Source organism: Protobothrops mucrosquamatus, unplaced genomic scaffold (assembly GCF_001527695.2).
Source record: "Protobothrops mucrosquamatus isolate PMUCROS unplaced genomic scaffold, P.Mucros_1.0 scaffold10, whole genome shotgun sequence".
Lineage (NCBI taxonomy): Eukaryota > Metazoa > Chordata > Lepidosauria > Squamata > Viperidae > Protobothrops > Protobothrops mucrosquamatus.
In genome coordinates, this window is record NW_015386397.1 from 3,748,158 (window position 1) to 3,769,881 (window position 21,724).

Here is a 21,724-nt window from a genome sequence, read left to right on the forward strand (position 1 = left end):
AGGCCTAGGACCACCTGCCCCCAACCTTCCCAGATCCAAAGATCTATAAAAGGTCATTCCAATGAGTGATGGATATGTGGGGAGCAGGCCAAAGTGCTGCCGGTTCCTGCTGGGGCAGCATGTGAGAGACAGAAGCAAGGGGGTGTTGCATCATTCTTATGGTTGGTCATAAAGGCGGATGACCATGGGGCCATTGCAGCCATCATAACTTTGAAATGGGATTATATATAGCTATTGGGTGGGGGGGAGTATCTTTCTTAAATTTGAATGGCCATTAGTAACTGGTTATATCTCGAGGACTACCTATATTCAGGAAAGTAAATTCGCATTCTGCTTTAAGCTTTCTTGTCTCATTTGTGAACAGATATAAAATACTTATGCATCTACATCACTGTTAATGACACTAATGAAGAAAATAGAGATCTTTGCAAAAAAAAGGTGTTCACAAAAATATTTGAATCTATATTTCATAGTTGGTAAATAAAATTATTTCACGTTTGGCAGAATGAATAAACTCGGCCTCTGCATATGCCAGAAGCTTGTACTTCCAACTTTCTGTAACAGTGTAAATGGTATCAGTACTCATGGATGCTTCTGTTTCATGTTCTACACAGATAAATAAGAGTTAGTACATGAATTGAGCTTAATTAAACCGGAGGTGAAAGATAAAGGCATAAATACTTCAGGAGTTATGACCTTTTACATCACCTTTCTATGATCTTCCACAGCCAGTCAGTTGGTCAGAGTTTACAAAATCTGTTTATTTTGCCTCAGGCTTTTTTCTTTGGAATGTTGATTGCTCTCAGTGTTTTTTAACCATAAGTAGCTACATTTTGTCTCTAAGAAAACTATCCAAATTAACCAAATTTTTCCTTTTTCTTGTTTTAATATTAGCCTCAGTTTATTATTCAATAGAGAAATTTTACATATTATTTTTAAAATTCGTATTCTTCAGTCCCTCTCATCCCATTTAAATCCTATTATCAGTCTAGTCACTCTATGCATCTGATGAAAAAAAATGCAGTTCATCAAATCTTATGCCTTTTAATATCATTTGATAGTCAGAAAAAGTGCTACAGATTCCTGTTTTCTTGCGTTTGAAATCAGAATTTCTCAGAACTTGAGAAGGATTAGAATTATACTACCAATTTATCTAGTTATTTGCTAAATTTATATAGCTACCCATTTCATCTACATGACTCTGAGCAGTATATACAAAGTTAAATAATACAAATAGACTTTGGCACGTATCTTAAGCAACTGATAGATCTATGCACCCAAAGCATATTATTTAATTTTAGGAAGAGGATATAGAACAATGCTGATTGCAGCACTGGACACCATAAGGATTGCAGCACCATAAGGATTTTTTGAAAATTGAGCAGTCTTGACTCTTGGGAGCTGTGAGGACAAGTTCCTGCAGTTTTCTTGGCAAGGGTTTTCAGAAGTGGTTCACCACTCTTTTCTTCTTAGCGCTGAGAGGGAGTGCATGACTGACCCAAAATCACTCGACTGCTTTGTGCTTAAGACAGAACTAGTCTTTCAGTTTCTGGCCCAGTGTCTTTAATCACTACATAAAACTGGCATTTATCTCATGATTAGCAATTTATAACCAAATCTAATGCATATATTAGTGTAGTTGTGTTAGCTGATGCACTTCTGTCTTATTTCCTGTCCTATTACAAACTAATACATACATTTCACAATATTGTTCCATACCTTATTTCTTTTCTAAGCCTGATGTAGTTCTTCCTTTTCTGACAAGCTCTCATATTCAGTTAAAAAAACTTATGGAAGCTTTTGAGTTATGTGTTGCTGTATTTTTACGTACATGCCCAGACTAAAATGGAAAAATAAACAGATGTCTACTTTGTCAAGGAAAAGAATCAAAATATGATATTCACAGGTAGGAATGATGCATTTTTGGAATTGGGAGTGAATTCACTTAGTTAACTACCCTATATATTTTAAGTAACCTTTTTTTGATGCGCTGTGTATCTTCATTTATATATTTTCATGGACTTGTCATACAATATGTGGATATGGCCAGTGATACCCTTTCTATATTCACACAACCTTCTGAGGCAAGGTTTGCTTAACTATGATTTATTGAATAAACTACAATCAGCTAGGTTCATGCTAAACTACAAACCAAAAGATATCTTGGTTGAGAGATCCTGGATTTCATTTCTGAGGTTGAATGTAGTTTAACGCTGTGTTAGTATAATATATAGTGCAATCACATAGGTCAACTGACCTATTCACACTTGTCTCTTTAGTTAAAATCTTAAAACAAGCTGTGTGACCCCATGGTATCTGCTCTTTGGGTGTTACAAAACCAGAATTTGCAATTTCTGCAAGCTAACACATTATAGATGGTGTTAGGTTAAGGGCTGTGTGCAATGGGAGTATACTTCTGATTTTCCTTTTTGTGGGAATCCAAGTAGTTCAATGGGAACATTTTACCAGTTGCTGTTCGGGTAAGATCATATTCTCCTGGAACAAAAGTTTAGCTTTAATTTTTTTGGCAAATATCTCTGTTTTAGGGACAGGGGAGTTAAAACATGAATCTAACTTAGTTCCTAAATATGTAGAATTTAGGCAAACGGCAACTGGGTTACAAACTAGTGAAAACGGACTCGTAACTGCAGCGGAGAACCTGAGCGTGCTGTAGGTGAATATGAGAATTGTACGCGCATAACGATCGGGCTTCGAAGAGTAAAATGGGATGGGGTGCATACAGCATCTGCAGCCAAGCGTTACTTCCCGGGATCAGGGGCCAGTTGCTGAGTTGAGTCAAGTTGAGTAAAAGATGCGGATCTTTCAAGGGATTCCTACTGCTTCCCGACCGAGAGTGTATATACAAGCGCATTGTGTAGTTATGCTAGCCTTCCGAGAGAGGAGCGTGCGCGTTTTGTTTCTCTACGTAGGACCCACTGCCAAGGCACTTGTCCATACTTGGAAGGGTTAAAGCCATCAGGTACTGGGTGGGGCTGAGAGGCGTGGCTTGAATTTACTCCGTCCTTCCCAGCTGTGAAAGCTTGAACCAGTCACTCCTAGAGTAGCTCTTAACTAACTTGCATATACCTGTCTAGCTTCCCTCGGTCACGTTCCCTCGCTCTGGGTTCCCCGAGGACTGCCTCTCTTCTTCGGATTCTGGATTTTGCTTTGGAGACCGCAACACGTTTTCCAGACAAACCAATGTGGAAAAACCTGCTGGAAGACCGCTGCTTCCACCAGCAAGTTTAAACCAGTATGTAACTCAATTTCTTTTTCCTCTCGGTTTCTTTTCCTTGCCTTTTCTTTCGTGCTAGAAAACAAGTCCGCATTCAAAGATGCTGAACTTGTGGAAGAGTTAAGCTGCTGTATAAAGTAAAGACAGGGACTTACACAACGAAGATTACAGGTGGATAAACGATAAGAACGTTCGTTTTGGCCTCTACTCTTTCGTTACAAATTGTCTAAACTTTTGGCAGATACTTCAGTTTGGAGTTCCTTGTCGTGTCCTTTATTCCCTGTATAAAAAAAACTTCTAAAAATATAGAAATTATATTTTTATTTCGTGAGATACTCAGAACAATGAAGTAAATTAAATTTATGCACACGTTTTGCTTGAGCACAAGTCCCGTTGAATGGAGTATGGCTTCTCACTGAGAAAGCATAGATACGTTTTCCAATTAAAATAACTGAAAGGAATAATGATTACAGAGAAAGCGGGCTTTGTGTAATTAGAGTCAGCTGTATTAGGAAAGGAATATAAACAATCACTTTTCTTTGTATTTCAGTATGAAAGTATTATTTTTGTCAGTTTGAATTTAATCTAATATTCTCCAGGTAAGTATATAAGGAATTGTAGTCTTATTGGGCTGTACATTTAGTTGCATAAAAGTGACTTGATATTTGTATAATCTAAGAATACAGCTCAGATTTAAAATATTAAATATTGCTGAAAAAAAGACAAGGACCAATAATGTACTGCTGAATAGTGTAAGGAGATGATTAATAAGCTTGTTTTAAAACTCGCATTTCAAATCCCCAAAAGATCTGGGTAGCACTTGACTAGGTGTGAATATGTTTCAAAGTTAATAACATTTAAAGCATCACTAAAGTAATAAAAATGCTTAGTGCAAGCATCAGTCCAGCAGGCAGATGCAACAAAACCCTCACTTTGAAAATGAAAATATTTAAGAATTATATTGATATCAGTATAGAAATATTGATATAATATAATTCTTAAATACAATTAAATACGATCAAGATAGAAATATTGATATCACTATTGATATAGATAGATCTTGATTCAGAATGATGTAGATTTTATGAATGAATTTGGGTTCTTCCTTTAAAATAAATCAGTGTTCAAAATTACATTTAAAAGGAGAGGGAATTAGATTTGATCTATGGCTTGATTTAATTACTGTCCCTAGCTCAAGGCCAATGATAAAACATAATCTCAAACTGGAGAACATGGCAGCTGTTCTCTGGTACATGCAGTCTTTCATTATAAGAAATGGAACTAGGCTGCAGGTGGTTTTTACGTTGATATTATTGGTGATTCTCTTTCATTGTATTATTAAAAGCATTCTGATCTTAGGAACTGGTTTCTGACATAGTGTCTGGCTTTGGAATTGGGAGAATTCACCTACCATTAGGATTGTGTTTGCATTATCAAGATTTATATCCTAATAATCTTGCAACTTCACAAATTATATTAATTGGACCACCCTTTAAAAATACTTGGTGATATATCGCCAAATGTAATTTGTGGGTGTGAGAAACAGATATTTGAAAATATGTGTATTATGGAAAGAGGATTCACTATGGTTCTCAATTGAATATGCATACATGACCAATACAAGGTTAATATTCTGTATTGTATAAAATAATACTGAGGCACTTTTTTGCATAATAAATGCTCTGTGGAAAGCCTTTTATTAAATCTCTGCATTGGGGCTAAAATAATTATGACTGGGTGATTGATAAACAATTACCATCCAAAGATGCTGGACTTTCTTGTTTTTTCCCCTTAAAAATGTTTAGCAAAAGGTTTTTGAAGCAAAAGCCAAGAAAGTTCAGTTGCTTTTTGGAACAATGGAACAACTATGACCTGGACTGAGAATCTCTATAGACCATTACTATTCAAGTGTGGGGAAGATATATCAAAAAGGTGCAAATGCTTTCATAAGGACAGGGAGATGAGAAATAGGGAGGTCTTTTTTTCCTTTGAATTATGGAAATCCAACTTAAGTGATTTGCACCACTGCACCACTGAAACCATAGCTAGGTCAAAGATATATCAGAATAATAATTAAAAAACCTAGATACAGTTAATGTTGAGTACTCATGGAGAAGACAGTTTGTACTGTTATGCAACTTCCATTTACCTCAGGCACAATGGGTAATGAAAGGGAAGTGGGAATTTATACATTCAGGCAATATATTAGATCAACTGAAGGCTAACAAGCTACCAAATGTGTAGGTTTCCAGTTTCCCAAAAAATTCTTGTCATACATTTTTTATGAATTATTAACCATTCATAAAAAAGGAGAAAAAACATTTTTTTCCTTTTCATTTTTCTAATCATTTCATCATCTTGGGTCACGAAGCAGAAATTTGCAACAAAAAAAAAATATTTTTTGCTGGTTCGTAAACCATTATTGCTGTAATGGTTCAATGCAAAATTTCCATTGTTTCCCATCTATCTTTGGCTGAAAACTTCCTAGCAGATGTGCCCATGCATTCATCCTGTTTGTTGTCCTGACATTTCCTTCATGGAGCTCTGCATGAGGCTGCCTGAAGTGTCCTCTTTGCTTTATTTGCATTGTGGTACGGCTGCTGGAGTGAAGAGAAATCAAGAAAATTGAGAGCTGTTGTGCATGTTCGATTCTCAGTGGGGTACCTATAAAATATTTACTTATATTACAACTGTGATCAGTGTAAATTTGTGGGCAACCTACGAAATCATTTGTGTGGAGATGGCAATGGCTACGGCTGAGTAATTATTGTATATTCAAAAGGGTATGATTCTTTGTAGTTAGTGAAGCAAATATTCAGATAGTCATGCCATGGGTGAAGGCCTGTCATCTTCTATTTTTAATTTTATCCCCCGTTTTTTAAAAAAACAAACAAACTTGTTACTTGCCGGAAACCATACACGATCCCATCAAGGATGCTTTGTGTGTATTATTATTTTTTATTTATTAAATCTATATGTTGCGCATCTTTCTACCATCCAATTTTATAAACATATTCTAATGTTTAATCAGACCAGCAGTATTTATCTATAGAGCATTCAAAGACTGGAAGACCAGTCGTTTACTTTTGGCAAACAAGCTGAACTAGATATTTCGTGACTCACTGTTCACTTTTTATATTGCAAGTTATGCCAATTTTCTTTGAATAAAAGTTTTTCTTGAAATGTATCCATTAATTGTATTAGACTAACAAACCAACCCCCAGATTAACATTTAGAAAACTTGATAAGAAATTCTACCACATATATATTTTTCTTCATGTTAATATTAAACCGGTAACAACTCTGTTGGTGTGGAACAATGTTCACCTTGGTGATGAATGATTTCTCCTTTCCTTAAACTTTTCAATAATTTAATATAGACTTACCTGGAAATAATCCTATTGATCTTAAGTTCTGAGGAAGAGTTTAGAGCTGAATTGTATGAGAGTCCCAGTGATTAGAGTTAAGATATGGAACAGGTTGTTGGATTTTATGCATATATCCTCTAGGGATTTACTTTCTAATCTTTAGCAAGTCACATTTTCTTAGCAATCTCTAAGAATAGTTGAACAAAAATGGAAAAATTAGTTTAGTGTATTAAAACATATTGCTATCACATAAATTTTGTACTTCTTCAGTTGGTTTTGTGCTCTAATCAGAATGATGATATGGTATTATGCAACAAGTTGCAGGTGTTCACACTCCAGTGGCATTTTCACTGTGTTGGAGAAGCGAAACTAAAATTGAAAGAAGGTGAGTTGTTCATTTAGGGAACTTTCCATAATTGTAGACATTGCATTATAGCATTCAGAATTAATCAGTTTATAAAGCAAAGCTGTCCATGATACAAGAGAATTCTGATTAGCTTCTTTCACGCACGCACACACACACACACACACAAACACTCACACATACACACATACACATACATATACGCAAACAGAATGTGTATTTAGCCATAGAAGCAAATTTGATCAGTCATTTGGAAGCAAAAAACATTTTCATCATTGGGCCATTTTCACAGCCAAAATCAGACTGCTATAGGTACCATCCACATTAGGCACTTCCATATATAATATCATTATAATTCCACATATAATATTAGCTACTTCTGAATAAAACTTGAGTAAAAACGGAGTGTGCGTGTGTGGGTGCCTATTACCTATTCCAGTATAAAATTCAAATGGATTTAAAAGGAAAGGAGTTTCTTTCTCTTTGACAGACCAGCTTAAATTTCACAATGCTTTGACCTATAATATTTTTCTTTTTGTTTTTTGAAATTTTTGTAATACATTTGCAAACATATCTAAGCATGCATAAAGAACAATTTAATACATAATGTTGAAGTCAAGAAGTATTTAGTATTAGTTTTATGCATATTTAGTAATCCAGAAACATGACCCACTTTTTAAGAGGTATTTTTCCCCATTCCAAAGCAATTTCTTTTCATTTCAATTAATAATAAAACAATTGTTTTCTAAGCCTTAAGAATCATAATTGTCATTGCTATATAGCTCACATCTTTCATATGCTTAATATGCTTTTATTCAATAATGCCCTTTTAAAGTAAATTGTCCAAAGTTTTATTTTGAAACTATGTAATAAAAATTGGGCCAATTGGCATGTTTAGCAAAGTCAAGATACATGTATGATGGACAAATGTTTGAGGTTGGTTCATTCATCAAAGCAATGGGGAAAAAGTAATCTGCACAGAGTTTGGCCCACTACACTGATATGGTTTATCATGTACTATATCTAAATGTATTGCTTTGTCACGTTTCTAAAACCGACCTAAACATTTCAAGTGGAGATTGCAAATTGCTTGGGTGATTTAAAACATTAATTCTTTGATCCCAATGCCAATTGCTAGATACGCAAGTTTTTGGCTAAATAGATTTTTGTATGTACCAGTTTGTTCATATGATTAATGCTTTGGATGCTTTTTACAGTTATTTCTATAACTGCGTAAGTGTGGATGCTTTAAGGAAAGAGACAAGTTGCTGTCTGCAAAACAGGTAACTTGGTTCAAGGTAATTGAAATGAAAACAGGCCAAACTGAACCAAGAACAACGAACCACCTAAGTACCTGTAAAACAGGAAACAAGAACCTGTATGTATGTTATATAAATAATCTATTTGGATCCAGAGGTTTAAAAAAATACTTCTTTTTTAAATAGACTTGAATAGGATTCCAATCCTGCTTATTTGAATAGATCTGGTCCACATTTTTCAATTTTTCTGTTAGTATCACTCCAGATTCATTCCCTGAACACAGTTCTAAACTTATTTTGTGGCAAAGTCATATTTGCTCAGTTTTAACCAGGGCCACGTAGATTTTAAGCTAATATGTTTTTTATTAGAACCTCCAAATAGTATAGAGTAGGAAACATACATCTAGAATTAAAGAATTTGAGCCCAGGATTTTTTTTTTCCTGAATACATGAATAAAGGTTATGATGCTTCTGCACAAAGTGTCTTCTTGTTTACACCAACTATTGTCCATTATAGCAATGAAGAGGTGAAAGTAGCAGTTAAGTTTTAATTTCAAGTTGCACATTTTTCTTTGGTGGATTTCTGGGGAGGAGATCACAAGGAGAAGATGAAGATGTTTGGATGCCTTTAAAACATTACTCAATTTTTAACGATATTTCTGTTAACAGGAATTGGAAATCTCTAATAAATTATAAGCATCTGCCAGCAGATTTTGGCTTTTTTTGCCCACTTTGTTCTATACCACCTAATATCTGTTCTGAAGTGGAGATTGTTTTAAACACATACAATTCCTTACCTCTAAAGGCTACGGTTGCCAGATGGATCTCTTATTCCATCTGACTTCCAAAAAGTAAATGCTGTGGGTTATGTTGATATAAATTTCAAACATTTTGATTTTGTGCTATAAGGGCAAATATTTGTCTAAATATCTAAATACTTTTGCTACAAAAATAGCTACAACAAAATGATCTTTAGTTGTTCTGCAGATTAAGAAGTATAAATGGGATTACAAATAGATTTGAAATGTTTGAACATAATTCCAAGGGTTTTAACTAACAAAGAAAATACTTTTTCTTTCTGTGATTAGTATTAAGAGCCGTGGTGGCGTAGTGTTTAGAATGCAGTACGTGCAGCCTACTTCTGCTGACTACTAGCAGTTCGGCAGTTCAAGTCTCACAAGCTCAAGGTTGACTCAGCCTTCCATCCTTCCGAGATGGGTAAAATGAAGACCCAGATTGTTGGGGGGGGGGGCAATATGCTGACTCTGTAAACCACTTAGAGAGGGCTGTAAAGCACTGTGAAGCGGATATAAGTCTAAGTGCTATTTCTATCATAGAATCGAATTTTATGTTAATTTCAGCAAATACCTGTAGGCAGTTTAGCATTAAATAAGTACTGTGGTTCAGTTTTTACTGAAGTGCTTTTTCAACTAGTTATGAACAAAGGTATATGGGATTTTTTAAAAAAGATTAACATCATAGTTTTTAATAAGCTTAATTAATTGATGAAATCTATGCTACAAACTTCACATGCTGTTTTTGAGACTCCTGATGAGAGGGATACTTTTTTCTTTGAAGTGTGTGGCCATAACTACTTAATGGGAAAGCCACTACTGTTTACATACTGGCAGCCATACAAATTATATGAGAAGCAAAATTTAATCTGCAATTAAAACTTTAGTCGGCGGCACTGATCAATGAACTGCAGCTCTCATTTAAATATATGTGTGGGAGGGTGAGAGAACAAAGTTTATGAGGTTATTACTTGTATTCATTATCAAACCTCTTTCTCCAGGCTTGTACTCCCAAAACATCATGACCAATCAAATCAACTTAGGAAATATTAGTCTCAAGATTGACAGCTATAATAGATAAGATAACTGTGATGAGTATAAACAAAAGCAGTTATAAATGCTTGGACATTGTTTTTCATATGGAGAGAATAAGTTGAATTGGGTTTAGGATAGAGGTCCCAAGGTTGAATATGATCCTCATAGTCTTGAATATGACTTCAGAGGACCTCCAAAAGTTATCAAAATGTTACTTTTAATGTTAAAGAAAAAAAATCATTTGGTTTCAAAAATTATGTCTCAGTAGGTCATATCATAAAAGCAGGAAGCATAATAAAAACCTAAAATCAGAATAAAAATGAAACTCTACCATTAAAAAATATACATAATGATCATTTGTTTGGCAAAGGCTATTCAGAATAGATCTGCCATTAATTAATTATTCACCCATATTTATATGCTGCTTAGTCTTCTGTTTCTAGACAGTTTATGGAAAATGAAATAAAACATTCATGAAATAGTAAAATCCATCCATAAAACCAATAAATTATAAGCTAAGATATTAAAAACTATAAATAAACCCATAGCAACTATTAAATATCAGTAGGCTAAAAATAGGGTTTTCAATTGGCTTGAAACCAGTAGGCCAACTGTAAAACAGATTTTCTTTGATTATAGCAACCTGGATTTGCTAATAGTGAATAATTAGCAATAACACTTAGACTTCTACTGTATACCCCACCTCCTTGGTGCTTTATAACACCCTCTGAGCAGTTTACAATGTCAGGATATTGCCCCAACAATCTGGATCCTCCTTTTATTGATCTTGGAAGGATGGAAGGCTAAGCCCACCTTGAGCTGGTCAGGACTGAACTTCTGGCAGTGGGCAGACTTTGCCTGCAATGCTGCATTCTAACCATTGCACCACCATGGCTCTTACAAGCTACAGCATTTTGTATCAGTTGCGGTTTCCAAGGATTCTATTTTCAGCCTACTTTTACTCATTCAGATCAAAATAAAATTCAGATTAAGAATTCCAGCATTTACATTTACCTTAATGATATAATTTTTATTCTGCATGTACAGGTAGTCCTCAACTGACAACCATTTTGTTTAGTGATTGTTCAAAGTTACAGCACTGAAAAAAAGTGATCTATGATCATTTTTCACACTTACAACCTTTGCAGCATCCCCATGACCATGTGTTCAAAATTCAGATACTTGGCAACTGGCTCATATTTATGAGAGTTGCAGTGTCCTGGAGTTATATGATCACCTTTGGCAACCTGACAAGCAAAGTCAATGGGGAAGCCAGATTCACTTAATAGTTGTGTTACTAACTTAACTCCAATGATTCTTTTAACAAGTATGGCAAGAAAGGTCATAAAATGGAGCAAAACTCACTTAACTGTGTTCCTTAGCAACAGAAAGTTTGGGTTCAATTGTGGTCACAAATCAAGGATTACCTGTGTTCATCCCTTGTGCCTTGTGACGACATAGGCGGCAAACAAATTTAATAAATAATAATTGATATTTTGGTCTTCAGAATGCTGCTGAAGAACCAAATGCAGTTCTCATCCCATTAAATTTTTGTTTATTTACATGTTTATTTAAGATTTTAAAGGGCCGTCTAGCTCAAGAAAATGAATCTCTAGACAAACAACCTTCTCTCTCCCCCCCCCCTTCAAAACTGACTTAAAAGAACTTTAGTCAATCTATAGAGGATTGTTTGTAGGCTTTATATGAATTGCCTGATGGAGAAATTGGGTGTTAGAACAGATACATGCAGATGGTTGACTAAGGGTTTCCGCTGAATGAAAGAATGACATACATACATACATACATACATACATACATACATACATACATACATACATACAAAATATAGTACTCTAACATTTGTGTGCCTGAATGAGATGAATTTTGCGAAATTTCCTAAATGAATGAAAGTGATACACTGATATCATAAGATGAATTTAATACGCTGGTGTAGCTTTCCAATTTGATTTTAAAACTGAAAGGAAAACAAAGAAAGCTCCAGGTTAGAATCTATTGAGAAAATTCAAGATGTTTTCTTCCTAGGTTGTAGAAGTGATATAGAAAGACAAGATTGACACATATGTTTACTTGAAAGAAAAGCATTCCATTTATTTTATGCTGCTGCAATTTTATTTCAGCACATTGATGGAGACAGGTGCTAACAATACAAACATGCATTTGATGCAAACTGAGTGGCAGTTGGGAAGGGTCAGGAAAGGAAAGGAATAATATTTGCCATTTAAGCACTGACTAAACTATAGAAGCCTGCATTAAAAAAAAAGTTCTAGCTCTCCTGAAGCCTATTGATGATTGTCTTTTTAAAGACAATTCTCGGATGCAAAACCTTTTTTTAAATATATTTTAAAGTAGTCTCATTCAATTTGATAAAAAGAATATTCTTTCATTCTTTTTTTCCAATTTTTTTTTGTATTGTTGGATGAATATGCAAAACTTTGTTTATAATGTGGCAAAAAAACATGAATGTCACATAAATCGCTATGCAATTAATATACCAAATTTTAATCATTAATTTTATTTGTTAAAATTGTGAAATACAAAAAACCCAATTTATATTAATTAGATTATTCAGTGAAGGAAAAAACTAAATAATGCTTTATATTTTTAATGTTTTATGTTCTAATTATTTTATATTACTGCCTAGAGTCTCCTGACAGTGAAATGGGCACCATATAAATTTAATAAATATCTTGCAATAATTAAATGAACTAAACATAACCAACTCTCCCTTAATTAATTAAGAAAAATCTAATAAATATAAATACCTATGTGGAATTAATTCAGTTGTTTATATTAAATCTAGGCCATGTAGCAGTGTACTGAGTTATCTCCTTATTTTTATAACACAAAACTTTTCAGAAATGGATAACAAACTCATCCTGAATTCATTCCTTAAAATGAGAGTGATTTAATTTTCAATTATATAGAATTACGGTATCTTCTTTGTTGTACCCCCAAATTGACAGTCGATTCAGAGATGACAAATTACATATTTTAGGAATATAATTCAGCAACATATTAGGACAGTAAAAAGAAAATTAAATTGTACTGATTTGAAATTAAAAAAAACCTATAACTGTTTTTAATCATTTTTGATGAATGAATTAGAGTCTTAAATCAAAGAAGTTAGATTTCATATTTTTAATGCCTAGATCCATTGATTTTCCAAAACTGGGAAATTCAGTTCTTTCTTCTATGGATGAGATATATAACTGATATTTTCAATTCAGCTTTTAACACTTTAGAAAATTGAATATTTGACTTCCATTCAAGACAGCATATCTTAAATACAAATCTCTCCAACTAAATCAGCCTCCTTGGGCTTTTACGCTTCAGCTAAATCTCAATGGAATACACTATGTGAGAAAACACCATGTGGGACACACACATGCACACACACACGTATTTGTGTGTGTGTATAACTTAATTCTGATAATGACTGAAGAGGTTTCATAATGATGGACAGACTTGTAAACAAGTTCCCCAATGCCTTCCCCAAATCAGTACCTCAGATCTAATAAGCAGTCACATTAAAGCTGAATTACCAACAAAACAAATTCTGAAGCACAAAAGGTATACAATAGGAATCTATTTTATTGGGCAGGTAAGAGAGATTTTGGAAGAAACTTCAGAGTGATGTCCTAACTTGCTTATTTTCTAAATTCTCTGAGGCTTGTTTTCTCCATTGCTGGTGTAGTAAAATTCACCCATTCAGTATTTTATTCTTTCTTCAAAGAATGAAAAACAAAGCATCATCTTGTCTTTCATTTAAGTCAATAAAACATTCATAGGTAATCCTAATGACCAGTAGTAAGAAAATATAACACTGATATTAATGGATGGCTTGAGAGCAGTAGAGTTTGAAAAAGAGGAAGTAGAGAAAGAGCAAGAAGACAATGTAAGAGGAAATTGAAGAAATTATAATGTAACTCAAAAAATCGCCAACTAAGGCTTTGAAATTTAACCTATCCAGTTAAAGAAAATCTAGAGAGAACTGTACTATGATGTCACCCCCTAGTCCTTCTCTTCATTAAACTAGAAATACCCAATTCCAGCAACTGTTCTTTATATGTTTTAGCCTCCAGTCCCCTAATCATCTTTGTTGCTCTTCTCTGTACTCTTTCTAGAGTCTCAACATTTCAACATCATGGTGACCAAAACTGGATACAAGTGTGGCCTTACCAAGGCATTGTAAAGTGGTATTAACACTTCACGTGATCTTGATTCTATCCCTCTGTTAATGCAGCCTAGCACTGTGTTGGCTTTTTTGGCAGCAAACTGCTGGCTTATATTTAAGTGATTGTCCACTAGGACTCCGAGATCCCTCTCACCGCTACTTACTATTGAGCAAGGTACCACTTATACTGTATCTGTGCATTTGGTTTTTCTTGCCTAAATGTAGAACCTTACTTTTTTCATCATGGAATTTCATTTTGTTAGATAGCGCCCAATGTTCAAGTGTGTCAAGATCCTTCTGTATCTTAAGCCTGTCTTCTGGAGTGTTGGCTATTCCAGCCAGCTTGGTGTCATCTGCAAACTGATGAGTTCCCCATCTATCCCCTCATCCAAATCATTGATGAAGATGTTGAAGAGCACCGGGTCAACAACAGAGCCCTGGGGCACTCCACTACACACTTCTCTCTATGTAGATGGAGTTCCATTGAGGACCACATGCTGAATACGGCCAGTTAGCCAGCTCTGAATCCATCTGGTGGTGATGCTGTCTAAGCCACATTTTTCTATCTTATCAAGTAGTAGGTTGTGGTCTACTTTGTCAAATGCCTTACTGAAGTCCAAGTAAATTATATTGACAGCATTCCTCCAGGTGACTAATTTTGTCACAAGGTCAAAGAATGCAGTAATATTTGTCTGGCATGAAGATGGGAACTACATCAGCTCTTTACCAGCAGATCCCCATTGCTCCAGGATCTTTGAAAGATATAGTTCAGGTTCTGAGATCACATCTGCCAGTTCCTTGAGAACCTTGGGGTGTAATCCATCTGGTTCCGGTGATTTGAACTCGTCTAGGGTGGACTTACCATTTTCTTGCCTATTTTAACTTGTATTTCTAATCTGTTCTTATGGTACTGTTCTTGATAGGTTGGACTGTTTTTTCCCTTTGTGTAAAGACGGATGCAAAAAACAAGTTAAGTAGTTCTGTTTTCTCCCTGTTGCTTATCACCTTCTTGCCACTTTCTTCCACTAATGGACCAACCATTTCCTTAACCTTTTTCTTGTTTTTTACCTGTTGAAAGAAGCTTTTTTGTTATTTTTGACTTTTGTCACAAGCCTTAATTCATTTTGAGCATTAGCTTTCCTCACTTCGTCTTTGCAGGCTCAGGCTATTTGCTGATATTTTGTATTAGTTATGTGCCCTCTTTCCACTTTTTATATTTGTCCTTTTTGTCTTTCAATTTATCAGAGAGTTTGTTATGCAGCCATACTGCATCTTGCTTTAAATGTGTTTGTTACACTTATTATCCCATTATACAATTTTGGCAACCAGACATCATATCTATCCAAATATCTCGAGTATTAATAATGGGTGCACAATTGATGCATGCCTCTGAATGGAATGGGAATTCAGTGAACAATTTAAACAAGTAAGTACTTTATCTGTAAATATCATACTGAAATTGAGCCTTAGGGTTATGATAGAATATCAAGAACAAAATATCAGAGAGGCAGATGATATAGGGGTTTGAATGGAGGATAAAAGAATGTAGTTTTAGGTAAATTAAACTTGCAACTGAGGTGCCCAAAGGGGAAATAATCCTATTTCTAGCAGTTTTCCCCTAGAAATATTACTTAAATGAAAATGAAACTTCCATGGTCAATTTTGCTATCAAAGAAAATGAAAAACAATAGCTTGGGAACAAAAATAGAATTCTTAAAATTAAAAAATCTCTATGAAGAATGTTAAGGATTAAATCTTTTTAATGAGCATGTTTATTTATTTAACGTATGGGATATCATACATGAACTAGCAAGATATATTAACATTTCATCTAGATTAGTAGCACACAATAAAATATAAATGTTAATAACATCCACGTTCCAATACCAATGTCTAGGCTATCTAACCATTGAAGTGCAGCATGGTTTATATGAAAAAAATCAGATAGTGAACTGGTATATGCCCTCAGCTTACAGCTGAGGATAAAATATTGTGCATGAAAATGCCAACATAGTAGAGCAGAATTACTGCTAACAGGATATACTCAAAATTTGAATATCTATAGTAGTTTTCACTACTAATTTCACAGTCTAATTAAAATAATACTGGTTTTGTAAATTAATTTAATTCACATAGGTAAGAAAAAGAGGCAGTTTGGTATAGTTATTAAGGTGCTGGCATAGAGACTATGACATAGTTACAGGCATGAAAGCCAGCTGGATGATATTGGGCCAGTCACTGTCTCTCAGCCCAACTTAGCTCACAGTGTTGATGTTGTGGGGGAAATAGAGAACATAGTATTAGGCATTTCATTGCCTTGAGTTACTTATAAAGTAATAAAGGCAGGATAAAAATCTAATAGATGATAGATAGATAGATAGATAGATAGATAGATAGATAGATAGATAGATAGATAGATAGATAGATAGATAGATAGATAGATAGATAGATAGATAGATAGAATGAACTTTGTGTCAGGGAGGCTAAAAAAGTCTCCTCAAATCCATCACAGATTCTTTCTTGCAATTTAATTAAGCTGGATTACAACAGATGCCTTGAACATATTTTAAATTAATAATTCAAGATCTCATTCTAAATGCTGAATAAACTTGTCTTCATTTAATAAAATGTGTAAATTAAAAATAAAGCCAGGCAAAGAATCATGTTCCCTAAATTGACATGTTTTATCCCAAAAGAATTGCCATTCCTCCAAAGAATTACAGAAAATTGTAACTAAGTGAAGATACTTTGATTTTTGTGGGATAAAATTGTTAATTTCCATCTGAGGTGCTTCCCCACCTTAAATTTTATTTGGTTTTGCCTTAATATTTATTGAGGGGGGAATTAAATCAACTCATCTAATATACAAGTTTCGCATTTTTTTGAATTGGCCTTCTGAAGAAGGTATTTCAGATTGAATATGTTTTTGCATGATAATTAGAAAAAAATTATGCTAAACCTTTAATTCAAATAAATAGAAGAGATTGGTTCTTTGAGGTGAAATAACACTATCTTAAACCAATTTTCAAAATTGTATGTGTCCACCTGTGTCTTTCTTCTGGAAAACTCAAGTGCCATAATGAAAACAGAATTGCTTGCATGTCTTTGATTCATTAAAAAAATAGCTTTGTTTATGCATTGAGTGCATTTTCTTTAGAAGTTGTCCTATCTTTTACATGAATATCATATTGTTGTATGTTTGTAATTGATTAGCTTATAATTTTTATAAGAAACAAATATTAAATAGTTTACATTACTTAATAGATATTATTTAATATATACCTTCTTTTAAAGCAGTTGTACGGACTAGGCATCCTACACACACACACACACACACACACACACGGGGTTAGTATCACTAAACACTTTTGATAATGGGACTTTTAAGATACTATCATATCTTTTCACAGTAAATCTGTTTTGTAGTTTAAAAATTAATTGGGCATAAGTGGCTAAATATGAGTTTTTGTTGTGCTTATAATGAATGACTCTTTTTTAGATTTTTATCTTTCTATCCTTGAAGCTTAGTTTAAGTAAATATAAAGTAAAACACCAGTTAATATGCATGATATTTTATATGTACTTTCTTAACAAGATTTATCTTAACAGATAAACTTATCTTAACAGATTGGGATAATGTTTATATCTGTGTCATAATTGTTTATTTATTTTGAACTTTAGCATAATTTTTTTTGCAGTATAATATTATATGTATGTGTGTCCAACTAGTCTCCCCTTGATTTCAAAATATATACTGGAACAAAAGATACAACACAAATAAAATTTAGGTATTGCATCCAGGATCACTGAAATCATTTGAACATTAGGTATTATTTAGATCTAACTTCAGATAATCAGCTAAAACTAAACTCACCTGGAGTGGTGTAAGACGCTAATAAAAAGATGCAGGCATGTCTTGAGGCAGAGGTTTGAAGCTGCAGGACACAGCTTGACTAACTCTGAGTTTATTGCTTCTTATATACTTGTTACATACACCAGCTTAACCATTAGATGCTGACAAAGGTTTCTTCATTGGAAAATGTCTTCATGTAAGCAACTATTTTCTAGTAACACATTACATGGTCAAAGACAAATACAGGGAGATGAAAGCAGAAGGAACTAACAAAGGCAGGAAAAGACAGGAGAACGAACTTAAGCATATTATCTGTTTAGGTAGGTGAGGCATTAAGTCAAAAGGGTATGAACTTCTGGCTGCTTCACTGGGACAAAGAGTATCAAAAGGTTATGAGGTTTGTGGGGGGGGGAAGCACGGCAGTTTGCTGTGCGTGCATTTTCCCCCACAGAGTGGAAAACAAACATTCTCTTTATTTTCAAGATGAATTTATGTTTTATAAAAGGCATTGCTTTTGAAGAGGTTTTCCCATTTATGTGGAAAATAGGGAGAATGCAATTTTTCAAATGATAAATTTTGCAGATTTTTTAAAATGCGTATTTATATTCATCTATTGCCTGATCAATCGGTTTTAGTTGATTAAAATTAATAAAAGTAATACATTAAGGCCATAGTCTTGTTGAGACTTTAATCTCATGCAAATGTACTGGCAGTAAGCCCAGTGAACAAAGTAAGACTTGTTTCTTAGTAGATTTATTTTGTTCCAAATGCTATTGGCCACCCAGTATAGAAGATACTCATAACTTGGGGATTTGGTGCTAATGGAAGAAGTGCAAGCATAGAATAGCCACCAATCCAATCTTCTTAGAGGTTATCTTTTCTAAGCAGACTAACCTTAATTTACAACAGGACATAGAAGAGTTTTTAGAAAATTTTATCACACCTTACCTTGAAGGCTGTGGGCAGGTTGCAACGTAATTAAAACAAAACATAAACTTCGTAAACAGAACCACTTGAAACACAGCAGTAAAAACACATAAAAACAATCCCTAATAATTATATTTTATATAATTTTCTTGATTGTAAACAAACACAAGAATAAATTATATACTCCAAATGGAACTTTTGGGTATGGTGGGTAATATTTTTTAAATAAAGTGATCAACATGACATACTTATGCAATGATGGTAGCATACTATATATCATATACATCTCAAATAAGTATGCTTTTTTAAAAAAAAACCTGTTATATTGGTGAAATAATGTCTTAGTAATATTATCTGAGAAAATATGCTGATGTTTTGCTGATGATTTATATTAATGCTTAAAATTTCATGGATTGCATTTTCTAATCACTGTGAAGTGTAATATGATTACACTAAATCAGTCATTGGAATATTTTCTGTCCATAGGAGATCATAGTCATAAACAAAATTAGAAACTTCAAAATAAAAAACAAATAACTATAAAATCAGAAAAGTAAAAAAAAGAAACAGACTACCTATCATCAGACATCTCTGGTAATCTGCAACTGCATCTTCCAGCCTGTGGTAGAACAGGCAAACTGCAACTCTTCTAGACCAGGGCTTTTCAACCAGTGGTACGGGTACCACCTGTGGCACATTGGCACCTGGCAGGTGGTACGCGACCATCCTAGAAAAGTGGTAGCGGGGGAGGGGAATGAGCTGAACCGGTGGCAGTACCGCACAAGCTTGAGCGAGAGATGGCTGGAGCTGCAGGGCTGTCAGGGCTCAGCAGAAGCACCAGGATCAGTGCTGCTTTCCAGCTGATCGGCACTTCTTCGTGGCTGTCAGGGCTCAGTGGAAGCACCAGTATCAGCGCCAGGCTCCAGCTGGAGCTCAGCGTTGATCCTGGCGCTTCTGCTGAGCCCAGAAGAAGCACCGATCAGCTGGAATGTTGCAGCATCTCCAGGGTCTTGTGATTTACATTCAGATGCTTGGCAACTGATTCATATTTATGACGGTCACAGTATCCCAGGATCATGTGAAGTGACCAAAACCTGCTGCAACCACCCAGCAGACGGGTGGAATAAAAACCAAACATCCCCACCCCACCTCCACTGCCAATCCCCAACAGAAATGCTCACAACAATGAAAACCTCGAACAGGAGGAAGAGCACCGCTGGGTGGGCAGGCAGGTGTCTTGCTCGGCTGTGGCTTGGGGGGCACTTTTTTCAGTGCCATTGTAACTTCAAACAGTCATTAAGCAAACTGTTGTAAGTCGAGGACTACCTGTACTTTATCACTTTTTTCCTTTTTTTTTTTTTTTTTTTGGTCATCAATTTTTTGACATCTTGATAGGAGACTGGTGGTACTCGGATATTGCCATATCCTAAAAGTGGTACAATGGGTGAAAAGGTTGAATAGCCCTGTTCTAGACTAGAAAAATCATTGTCAAATTGAAGATATTATTGATTCTATAAATTATCTTTCACATGATAATTGTAATTGCAAGGGCCTATTTCAAAGATAATGTTCTATTAATATTAAGCTTTTTAAAAATGTTTTTTGCTTAAAATAATACAAAATAATAATTTGTCCTTAAAATATTTTACTACTGTTTCAGATAAATATCTTTTCTGATAATGGTATCTGTCTTTTGTCAGCTGTGCGGAAATGCAGATTGGGTTCCTGAGAAGTTCACTTTTTGATAGAGTTCAATTTTATTCATACTTCTACTCCCTCTTTGTTTTATCATTTCAGGTAGCATCTTTAAATTCTGTTGAATGTATAGTATATCTGCCTCTAGAATGGCACAAAATATTGTCCAGTTATTCACAATTGTGCACTTTTGTGGCCTTAGCAAAATAAAAAAAGAATATAGCCATGAATTTTCTATTTTCTAACTTTTTACCATTTGCAAGAGGTCAAAGAGAAAGTAAGGGAAATACTGTGAAACAGATTTTTATTGCTTCAAAATAAATTCCACCATTAAGAGTCATTAGACTCTTCCAAGCATTTTTTTAAAAAAAATAATCTAATATTTAGAAAAAATTACAAGATCATATTACTCTGCACTTGTAACTCACCCATCTTTTCCCAGTTCTGTATAAAATATGCCAAGAGAGGAAAAGACAATCTGATTGTACAATATCTTTTGATTGTTAATGCTAGCAGTTCTCCAGCTAGCTGTTTGATAATGGTGCAATATTGTAGTGCACATTAGTCAGTAACAACAAGAAAGTTTGATTGAGTGGATGGGTGGGCAACAAAACAAAACTATCATATAAATGGTTTGGAGAGAAAAAACAAGAGAACAGAAGAGAAAAAATATAGAAAGGAAAAATATGAAAAGATTAGGTGAAGGACTATTTTGTGTGACACCAAGAGAAGTAATACTATATAATCAGGATAAAATGCTTGCATGGATGAGCTCTGTTCTCTTTCCATTAATAGAATCCATTGAATAGAATCCATTGAATTCTATTAGTGGCATTAAAAGATGCTCAAAAGCAAATTAGGTTTATATTTATTTTTATTTATTTTATTTTTCATAGATTTATATGCCGCCCTTCTCCCTATAGGACTCAGGGCGGCTTACAGCATATTAAAACACTTAAAACATCATCCCCCCATAAAAACCTGTTAAAAACCAAATAT

At 34.3% G+C, this 21,724-nt stretch overlaps 1 protein-coding gene across 1 annotated transcript in view; it reads left to right on the plus strand.

The window, feature by feature from the left end:
- The first annotated feature begins 3,099 nt into the window (after window positions 1-3,099).
- SP6 (Sp6 transcription factor) overlaps window positions 3,100-21,724 on the plus strand; it is a 26,361-nt gene continuing 7,736 nt past the window's right edge. The window contains exon 1 of the mRNA XM_015810443.1: window positions 3,100-3,253. The gene's annotated coding sequence lies outside the window, so the exon portion shown is untranslated. The remainder of the gene's footprint in view (window positions 3,254-21,724) is intronic.